At 40.1% G+C, this 10,142-nt stretch overlaps 1 protein-coding gene across 12 annotated transcripts in view; it reads right to left on the bottom strand.

Moving 5' to 3' along the window:
• LOC114506255 (RNA-binding protein 12) overlaps positions 1-6,549 on the bottom strand; it is a 37,518-nt gene extending 30,969 nt beyond the window's left edge. For 2 of the 12 annotated variants that reach the window (XM_036009761.1, XM_036009762.1), the window contains exon 1: positions 1,183-1,267. The gene's annotated coding sequence lies outside the window, so the exon portion shown is untranslated. The other 10 variants (XM_028523847.2, XM_028523846.2, XM_036009764.1 and 7 more) reach the window with 10 other exon arrangements.
• Between the last annotated feature and the right edge of the window lie 3,593 nt (positions 6,550-10,142).

Genomic DNA, 10,142 nt, shown 5'->3' on the forward strand with positions numbered 1-10,142 from the left:
ACACACACACGCCAACTTCAAATTTAATCCTGAAAGATGGAGACTGGCAAACAGAAAATGCTCTTTATGAGACCATTATAAAACACCAGAAACTGGGCAGAGGGAGGAAGTTTTTATAACTGATCTGGCAAGAGTCAACAAGAAATATACTAAAAAATGATTACACCAACAGACTTTTTCTCCTTATTTTACTATTTAGCAGTCTATCAGGAAATTCATTAAGAAGCTCCCAAATCATTAAATCAAATTCTCATTCCTTACTGACTCTAGAATATTGGCTATATGTGAGCAAAACTGAGACAGCATTCCTGTTCAATTAAAAAAAATGCTTAATCATTTCATCACTATATACAGGGGGAACATCACGGGTACTCCAGGTACCCACAACAACTTGAGAGAAAGACTAATCTACATCAAGACAATAAAAATAGGGATTTGATATGGTCCCAAGAACACAAAAATTAAAGTGACATACACAGTAAGTCTTCAAACCATTTGCGGCTAAGAAAAGGGATTTAGTGAAAGTCTGTAGAAGGCACACATGAAAATATGATATTCAAAATCTGCCCAGATTACCAGTTAGAAAAGAGCTGAGGATTAAACCAAAACAGCACAAGATTTATTCATAAAACCATCTGAAAATGAAAAGTTTTTAGGTTCTGAAAAATATGAAGGTCTGCTATTCTGCTACTAAGTACCTGTTTGAATCATTTCAACCTGTTTGGAGCCTACCTTAATTATTTAATGAGAGGGTTAGATTCCAATCACTGAGGTTCCATTAAAGCCAAAATTTGTATTCTAAAACATATCACTCATTATCTATACCTATACCCCTAAGGAATATTAAAAACCACGCCAATAACAAGCACCTGTATTTGTAACTAGTCTAAAGGCTACTGAGGTAAGAAACAGCTACTTATTGCCTAGTAATCAGGAATTCAGGAGAAATGCATCCATATAAAACTGACCCCCAAAGGAAGCAACAACTGTTCCTCCACCATGGTACCCAATCTATCCCACCCCCATCCCTCAGATGAGCTTGTTAAAAAAAAAAAAAAAAAAAAAAGAAACACAACAAAACACCCACAGTTTAGTTACTACACATACTTTCATGTTACTTAATAAACTAGCTATCTCATTTTATTCAGTATAAAAACATACCCTCTATTCAAAATCTCTTACCTGATAAAACAAGAGATGTATTTTCTTAACAAGAAGTAGAGGCCAAGTCAATCCTGTGGGCAACCAATTAAAACCAACTTTTAGACTGCAATAGAGAATAAACGGAGGCAAAAATCAATGCAGGAAACACAAAACACGCACAGGCCACACTGAACTGTACATTACCAAGGCGAGTGAGTCTGAAACCAGAGTACTTCATTAGAATGTATAAAAAAAATAAATTGAAGAAGAAAAAGACATGTACCAAAATCCTACACATGCTTATTATTCGGTATTGCTTTCAGATTCGAGTATCTCTCAAAACATTACATATTTACATACATCAAGAATGTGTCACAAATTAGTCCAAGAATGAATAGATAAAAACTAACACAGTCATAAAACTCTCAACTTCTCAGCTGGTAATTGCTTTTATCACTTGATTAAACCAGTACTGAAAATTCTGTATCACAAGTCCAACTATGACCTATTTTCTCAGGTTCCCAACAATTTTTGATGAAAAAGCACAATAACAAGTTTGTACAATACCAGTTCCTGGACAAATTAATCAATCAATTCAAGGGTACTCATGGAAATTACTGCAATTAATCTTTCAATATATTTTTCCTTTGCACCAAAATAGCATCAAACACCAAAAAACATAAACAAAGAGACAGATCTGGCAAAAAGGACTAATTCCTAGTTAAAACCAGTTAAGTTCAAAACATTATGGAAAAGTGCTTCTTCTTCGAACACCCTAACAGTCCCAAGAAACTTATTTTTTAAACTCCCTAAAAACAGCTGCCATATTAACAGTACTTCCCAAAGTAAAAACAGATCATCTTTCACTGGAATTTTTCCAAAACTGGCAAAGTTAAGGAATTCACAAGCAATATAAATGACCAAGTGACTAGACAACTATACTGAAAAGATCGTTATTTTAATTCAGAGAAACAAAGTAGAAGAAAATTGTTACTTTTAGGCATGAAAATTATCAACAGAATACTATTAGAATGAGGCTCATTTTTAACTACTACCTTTCAAGATCAAGAACCATCAGTGAGCTTAATATCACAAAAATATAAAACGTTAAAACAAATTTCAGTGTTACTCCAAAGTTATCTAAAGGACAAGCTAAACATCTTCTAAATAACTACTCAAATTATACAACAGTGAGATTGTTTTGCCACAAAAAGCTATGCAAATATCTCATAACGATGCTTTCAAAAACCCACAGCATTGTATTAATCTTTTTATGTTGTACAAACGAATTCTGATGAAGTCTAAAGAGTTTTCAAATTCATCGTTTAAATGGACCACAAAGGGAAATGTGAAACAGAAAAAAAAACTTGCTTTAAGGAAAGGCTATGAGCCAATAAAGAACCAGCTAGATAAGCACTCTTGATAAACAGATGATCCCCTACTTGAGATTCCAATTCAAAAGATCTGGTGTGGGGCCAGGACGAGTGTCCTACAGGTAAGAGAAACAAGTTCCTTAACCTCTTCTCTTCCAGACCCAAGAAAGCACCTTATGTCCATCTGGGAAGAAACTGTTTATTCCCATAAGTTTCTACAGTATTGCCGGAAATAACTGGAACAAGGAGGAAACATCTCATTCCACAAAGTTGAGGCTCAGCTGAACTTATCAGATGCCTAGTTCAAGGTTTATTTATTCAATTTACAGTACAAAATCAATCTAAAAGATAAAATGAAAATAATAAAAGTCAACCTAGATATAAATTAGTGAATTTCTATTTAGCACAGGGGAAAGTTCATCTCACCCCATACCAAAGAAAAGTACACAGGAAGTTCAAGGTAGAAACCAGAACTTCACTACTCGTGCCGCTACACCTCCACTTTCACATAGTCAACGTATATAAACTGAGAACTTAACTACTTTTGTTTTCAACACCTCACTTCATGAAGAACACAATAATTTAATAAAGGTACCACTGTTTTCCAGGAAAACTACTCGTTCCTGTGTTCTAAATGTCAGCGAGCAACTAAATGCCAGATACCAAAATGAAAAATCTACTTAAGTCAATCATCTTAAACTTTGGTGAATTTTAGGATAAAACTGAAACATTTCTATGTAAATACATGTTTTACCTATGCACACAGCATAAGAGTAGGAAAGGAGAAACTGGGCCTTATCTGCCATTAAGTCCACTGGATACATATTTCAGAAGATCTAAAGAAGCCTGCTTTAGTAAATTCTTGCTTGCACTTTATGTTAGGAATTAGTCCTAACACAGTTGTTTTGCTTCAGCTTTACGAATGCTATATGCATGCATGTGCAAATTACAAATATCTGCTATAAAAACAATTGACAGGACAGATTTTCTTATTTACTGGCCATTCCAATTACTTGGAATTTGACAGTAAAATGTCTAATAATCATCTTTTATCAGGAAGCCAAGGCACAAACCAGAATTCAACCATTTCCACTCTTCATCTGGTAATAAACACCCAACGGTGAATTTTAACTTTGTCCAACAATCTTTAATCAGCAAGAACCAGGTTACAGCAGAGTTAAGTTCTTCAGATTTAAAAGAAACAAAAACCAGTACCCCCTCAAATGTTCACCTTAGATGGGCATAACACTATTAACAGCATAATCAAATTATGGTAGGAATTACAAAAGCAAAGACACGCAGGTTTATCCACTTGATTTTGTTCCCATCCCCAAATGGATCACATTTCAGATTCTGGGATCATTCTTAATGAAACAATTCTGACACTCAGGGAGATGTACCCTGTGATAAGACATTACTCAACGTTCCCAGTCAGTACGCAAATGCAGCAAAAGACATTTCTAAATAAGATATTTATTCCTCCTGCCAAAAAGACTGTAATATTATTTTTCAATCCCCCCAAATACCAACAAAAATGTTCATTATCTTACTTGATTTACACTTCAAAGTAACAATATTACTTCTAACCTAGCAGACAACATTCACCCTCACTATTGGTCTTAAGACTTAAAACCTGGCTACAAATTTAATGAACTAAACTCTGAAAGCCAAAAGGTATATGGGTGGTGGTAGTAAAAACTGATAAAACTATAAATTAGGTTATTTTTCTGCTTACCTAAAACATTTAACAATATTCATTTATTCCATGAACATTTATTAAGTACTTGTGGGCCAGGCAAGAGATACAAAATTGTACAACAGTCCTTGCATTTTCGGACTGGATATCTAAAAACATCTTTCGTGCAACCATTACTGACACTTAGAACTTCTTCCTGTAACAGCTGCAAAAAATATTCATCTCAACTAAATGACAGAATAAAGAGTATAAAATTGTCACTGGATTTCAGCACCTAGAACATACTGGCCCACAAAATCAAGTTTCACATCTAAAAATTCTACCAACAGCCCCCGAACTCTCAATATGCAACAATCAAAACATTTGGCATGTCGAAGAAAGTGAAAAAGCCTGAAGTACACTGGTATTAGCACAGAACAGTATGTCCCAAGTAACTACCACAATAGCTTCTAAAATTTCACATTTTTTACCTAACAGATATGAACATAACAAAAATGGAAATTATGCATTACAATTCATAAAATAATAAAATATTTGACCGAGCATGTAAGGTGATAAAAAAATGCATTGTTTCGTTAAAAAAAAATTTCCAGCAATACTAAACACATCCTCAGCTTTATATAAACACGCTAAACATTTCATTTTCTTCAAAAATTACCATAAAATTTTTTAACCACCTGTGTAACAGTTCTTTCCAACTTTTTAATATTCTTGGAAAATACCCGAACACAATTACTTTCCACAAATCCAGAAATCCTCCATTCTATCAAAGCTACCAAATTTCAAAACAAGTACAACCAGTCTTGTATTAGATTTCTATAATTAAAAAACCAAAACAAAACAAGATAGGCCTGTATGTCTAGGCTTGTAGAATTTTTCTCAACTGTAAACGCTCTACAATGCATTAACAATATAAACTAGATAACAAGGTTCAAAGCAATTCACGTTGCTAATACTGCGTCTTACAAAAATGACACCATTTTAAACCAGTCAAGCAAGTGCTGAGAAATACTCCCGTCAAGTCTCGCCAACAAACCCTCAGTTGCAATCACATTTTTTTTCAGTTATACTAAATGGCATCACCCTAATCTTAAATAATACAGAACGGTTCCTGCCAACTACCCCGATTTACATCAGCTGATCTCTGGGAATCCAGGAGCCAAAGGAGGTTTTAGGGTCTAGAAATCTCTCCTGACGAGCCTGCAACTCTCAGTACACAAATCCCAGAATACGGTTTAGCGCTGAATAACCCGGAATCACCCTCATTCAAGTCACTCAGATCTTTTACTATAAAGCGCACACTGGTGGCACACATAGATCCCATACACTTACCATCGGCAACTAAGCTTCTCTGCACTAGAGTCCATCCCTTCACTAACCTGTAGATCCTAAAAGCTCCTCCCACCCATTTCACGTGGCTGCAAACTAGCACGTCCAGCCTTCACCAGAGAAACTCAAATTCACTCTCTATTAAAAGCACCCCCAGACCACATCCCATTGGACCTCCTCCTCCAGCGCTGGAGGCTGTCCTCCAAGGGGTACCCTCGAGGGTAAGCCATGCCCCAGCGTTGGGCCTTGGAATCATTTCAACTACAACCCCCTCCACCTTCAGGCCACGAATTCGGCCAGTTAAGACTTCCTCCCTAGTCTTACAGGGCTGTACCAACTACAACTTCCTCCCCACAGGTACGTCCTAGCTATACTATTTTCTGGTAAGCCACAGGGCCTCCTTTCCACTTCGGCTGGAGGGAGTGTCCTCACTGCGATCTCCTCACTTTGGAGCAGAGATGTAGTTATAATCTCGGCCCCCCTGGGATCATAGAAAATCTTGCTCACTCGGAACACAGGTGTGGTTTCACTGCAGTCCCCGTTAGTTCGCAGGCCGCTGGGCCACCCAGCTCTGGCCTCCTCCCTCTCAGACCACGGGGGCGTCCTCGCTATAGCCTCTTCCCCACTTCGGTATGCAGGCTCATCTCTCTTGCGTCCTTCTTGCACACACTCAGGCCTCAGAGGCGCAAGTGGCGCCCCAGGGCCCCCGCAGCCGTGCCCGACCCTTTTGTGTGGGGCGCTCGCTGCCGCGGGATCGGAGGCCTCCGAAGGCCCCGCCCCGGGCCACCAAGGGGCGGCTCGAGCCCCGCACAGCCCCGCCCGTTCCGGGGCTGCGGGAGTCTTACCGGGGAGTGCTGCGCGGCACCCGAACCCAGACCCGAGTTACCCCCCGCGCGAGTGCCTCCGCCCCGCGGCCGACAGCCCCTGCGCGAACGGCTTTCCGGAGCCTACAGCAGCCCAGCCACCACCACCTTTGCCGCTTCACAAAATGGCCGCCAGCCCGCTCCGCCGGTCCGCGTTCCAGAAGGGGCGGGGCGAAGTGGTTGACGTCACGGACGAGATGGCGCAAGCGCACTGAGGGTTTCGGGCAATCTCCCGGAACTTACCGGTGTTCGTCGGCAGAAGAGCTCTGAGTCTGTGCGGCTTTTGCGCTCTAGCCAGACATTAGGAGAGGGACACTAGTTGTGGGATGGGTATAGCATCTGGATCCGCCCCTCACCGCGGGACTCTGTGCAAATTGCTTCACTTCTTTAAGCCTTTGCGAAAGGAGGGAAATATATTGTACCTACCTTGCATGGTTATTTTGAGAATTACCCATAAAGTGAGGTTTAGTTTTATTGATTCCGACAGAAGAACCAAATCTGATTTTTTCCATTTGAAAATTTCAATCAGGGCCTACTTGTGTGGCTCAGGTGATTAGGCATCGTCCTGCAGAGCCAAGGGTTACTGATTGGATTCCTGGTCAAGGCACATGCCTGGGTTGCTGTTCTGTATGGTAGCGGCGTGTGCCAGAAGTAACTAATCCATGTTTCTCACATCATGTTTCCCTCTCTCCCTCCCTTTCCCTCTTCCCAAAAATATAATCTTTTTTTAACTTCTTTCTCCTTCCTCTTTTTTTTTTAAAGGATTTTATTTTTTAGAGAGGGAAGGGAGGGAGAGAAAGAAACATCAATGTGCAGTTGCTGGGGGTCATGGCCTGCAACCCAGGCATGTGCCCTGACTGGAATCGAACCTGTGACACTTTGGTTCACAGCCCGCGCTCAATACACTGAGCTACACCAGCCAGGTCTCAAAAATAAAATCTTTTTAAAACATTTCAATCAGGGGAGCCTTATCCACCAGTCTTCATGAACCCATCTACAGATGTTTTTCCATTTATTTTACTATAGAAAAAATTATACTGATGCTGCTTTGGTCCAGGCCTCCCAGGCTCCACTGGTCCTGTGTCTACCCTATATCTTCATGAATGTCATGGTAATTGAACTAATCTAAGACAGAAAGTGAGGAGTCAACGAAAAAATTCAGGAACCAGGCCCAAGGTTGTGGGTTCCTTTCCCATTGAGGGCACATACAAGAATCAGGCAATGAATGCACAAATGAGTGGAACAGCAAAAGGATGTTTCTCTCGTGCACTTCTCCAAAATAAATTAATTAATAAATTTTTTAAAAATCAGGGCCCTGCCTGGGCTGGTGTGGCTCAGTGGATTGAGGACCTGGGCACTGGCCTTGGAACCAAAAGATCACTGATTCAATTCCCAGTCAGGGCACATGTCTGGGATTTGGGCCAGATCTGCATTTAAGGGTGTACAAAAGGCAGCTGATGGATATATCTCTCACACACTAATGTTTCTCTCCCTTTCTTCCTCTTCCCCTCTTTTTTCTTTTAAGATTTATTTATTTATTTTTAGAGAGGGAGAAAGAGAGAGAGAGAGAAACATGATTGTGCGGTTGCTGGGGGTTGTGGCCTGCAACCCAGGCATGTGCCCTGGCTGGGAATCGAACCTGCCATACTTTGGTTTGCAGCCCACGCTCAACCCACTGAGCTACACCAGCCAGGCTCTTCCCCTTCTTTCTAAAAGTAAATAAATAAAGTTTTTAAAAGAAAAAATTAGCCCAGGCTGGCATAGCTCAGTGGATTGAGCTCGGGCTGCGAACCAAAGTGTTGCAGGTTCGATTCCCAGCTAGGGTACATGCCTGGGTTGCAGGCCATAACCCCCAGCAACCGCACATTGATGTTTCTCTCTCTCTCTATCTCCTTCCCTTCCCTCTCTAAAAATAAATAAAATCTTAAAAAAAAGAAAAAATTTAAAAAAAATCAGAGGCCCTGACCAGTATAGCTCAGTTGTTTGGGCATTGTCCAGTAAAGAAAAAGGTCCCATTGGATTCACTGTCAAGGCACAAGCCTGGGTTGAGCTTTGGTCCTGATTGGGGTGGTACAAGAAGCAACCAGTTGATGCTTCACTCACATAACAGTTTCTCTCCCTCTCGTTCTCCCTTCCTTATTCTTTCTCTAAAAATTAATGAATCAATGTTAATTAATTAAAAAATACCAGGGACCAAATTCCCACAACTCTAACAAGCTTTGGGGAAGATTTGTTTGGCAGACTTTCCTGGTGCTAGCCCAGTGTGCCAAAACCAGCAAATTAAAAAAAAACAGGCCACACATTTTGTTTTTTTTAATCCTCAGCCAAGGACATGTTTTTTATTGATTTTAGAGAGAAAGGAAGTGAGGGGGCAGAGAGAGAAATCAGTGTGGGAGAGTAACATCAATTGGTTGCCTCCTATACACACCCGGACCAGGAACACAACCCAAACCCTAACTATACACCCTGACTGAGAATCAAACCCACAACCTTTGGGTGTATGGGAGGATGCTCCAACCAACTGAGCCACTCGGCCAGAGTGGGAGCCACACTTTTAAACCAAATCTGTATTTTATTATGTATACTCTTTGTAGGTATAATATAGTACATTTAAAAAAAAAAACCCTAAGCCCTGGCTGGCATAGCTCAGTGGATTGAGTGCAGGCTGCGAACCAAAGTGTCACAGGTTCGATTCCCAGTCAGGCCACATGCCTGGGTTGCAGGCCACGGCCCCCAGCAACCGCACATTGATGTTTCTCTCTCTCTCTCTCTCCCCCTCACTTCCCTCTCTAAAAAAATAAATAAATAAAATCTTAAAAAAAAAAACCCTACTAAATGCAATGTAGTATCTTAGTTGGATCCTAGAACAGAGAAAGACATTAGTGGGAAAACCTTTGAAATCTGAATAAAATCTGAGGTTTAGTTAATATTAATGTACAGATGTTAATCTCTCAGTTTTAACAAATGTACCAAAGATGCTAAGTGAGGAGAAGTTGGGTGATGGATATCTAACTCTGTTTGCAACCTTTTGCTAAATCTAAAATTATTTAAAATACAGGCCTGGCAGGGTAGTTCAGTTGGTTATAGTGTCATCCAATATAGAAAAGTTGCAGGTTTGATCCCCAGTCAGATCACATATAAGCAACCAATGACTGCATAAGTAAGTGGAAAAACAAACTGATGTTCCTCTTTCCCTCATCGATAAATTAAAAAAATAAATACATAGCCCTGACTGGTGTGGCTCAACAGGTTGAGTATCAGCCTGTGAACTGAAGGTCACCAATTTGATTCCCATTCAGGGCACATACCTGTGTTGTGGGCCAGGTGCCCAGCTTGGGGGTGTAAGAGAGGCAACCAATCTATGTATTTCTCACACATCAGTGTTTCTCTCCCTGTCTTTCTCCCTTTCTGTCTCTCTAAAAATAAATAAATAAGCCCTGGTTGGTGTGCCTCAGTGGATTCAGTGCCAGTCTGCGAATCAAAGGGTCACCAGTTTGATTCCCAGTCAGGGCACATGCTTGCGTTGCGGGCCAGGTCTCCAGGGGGGCCACGAGAGAGTCAACCACATATTGATGTTTCTCTCCCTCTCTTTCTCCTTCCCTTCCCCTCTGTCTAAAAACAAATAAAATCTTTAAAAAAATAAAAATAACAAAGTAAAGATAAATAAAATATTTTAAAATAAATAAATACATAAATCAAGTTATTCAAAATTTAAATTTTATTTTAAAAACGTCTATA

This window comes from Phyllostomus discolor, chromosome 9, assembly GCF_004126475.2.
Source record: "Phyllostomus discolor isolate MPI-MPIP mPhyDis1 chromosome 9, mPhyDis1.pri.v3, whole genome shotgun sequence".
NCBI lineage: Eukaryota > Metazoa > Chordata > Mammalia > Chiroptera > Phyllostomidae > Phyllostomus > Phyllostomus discolor.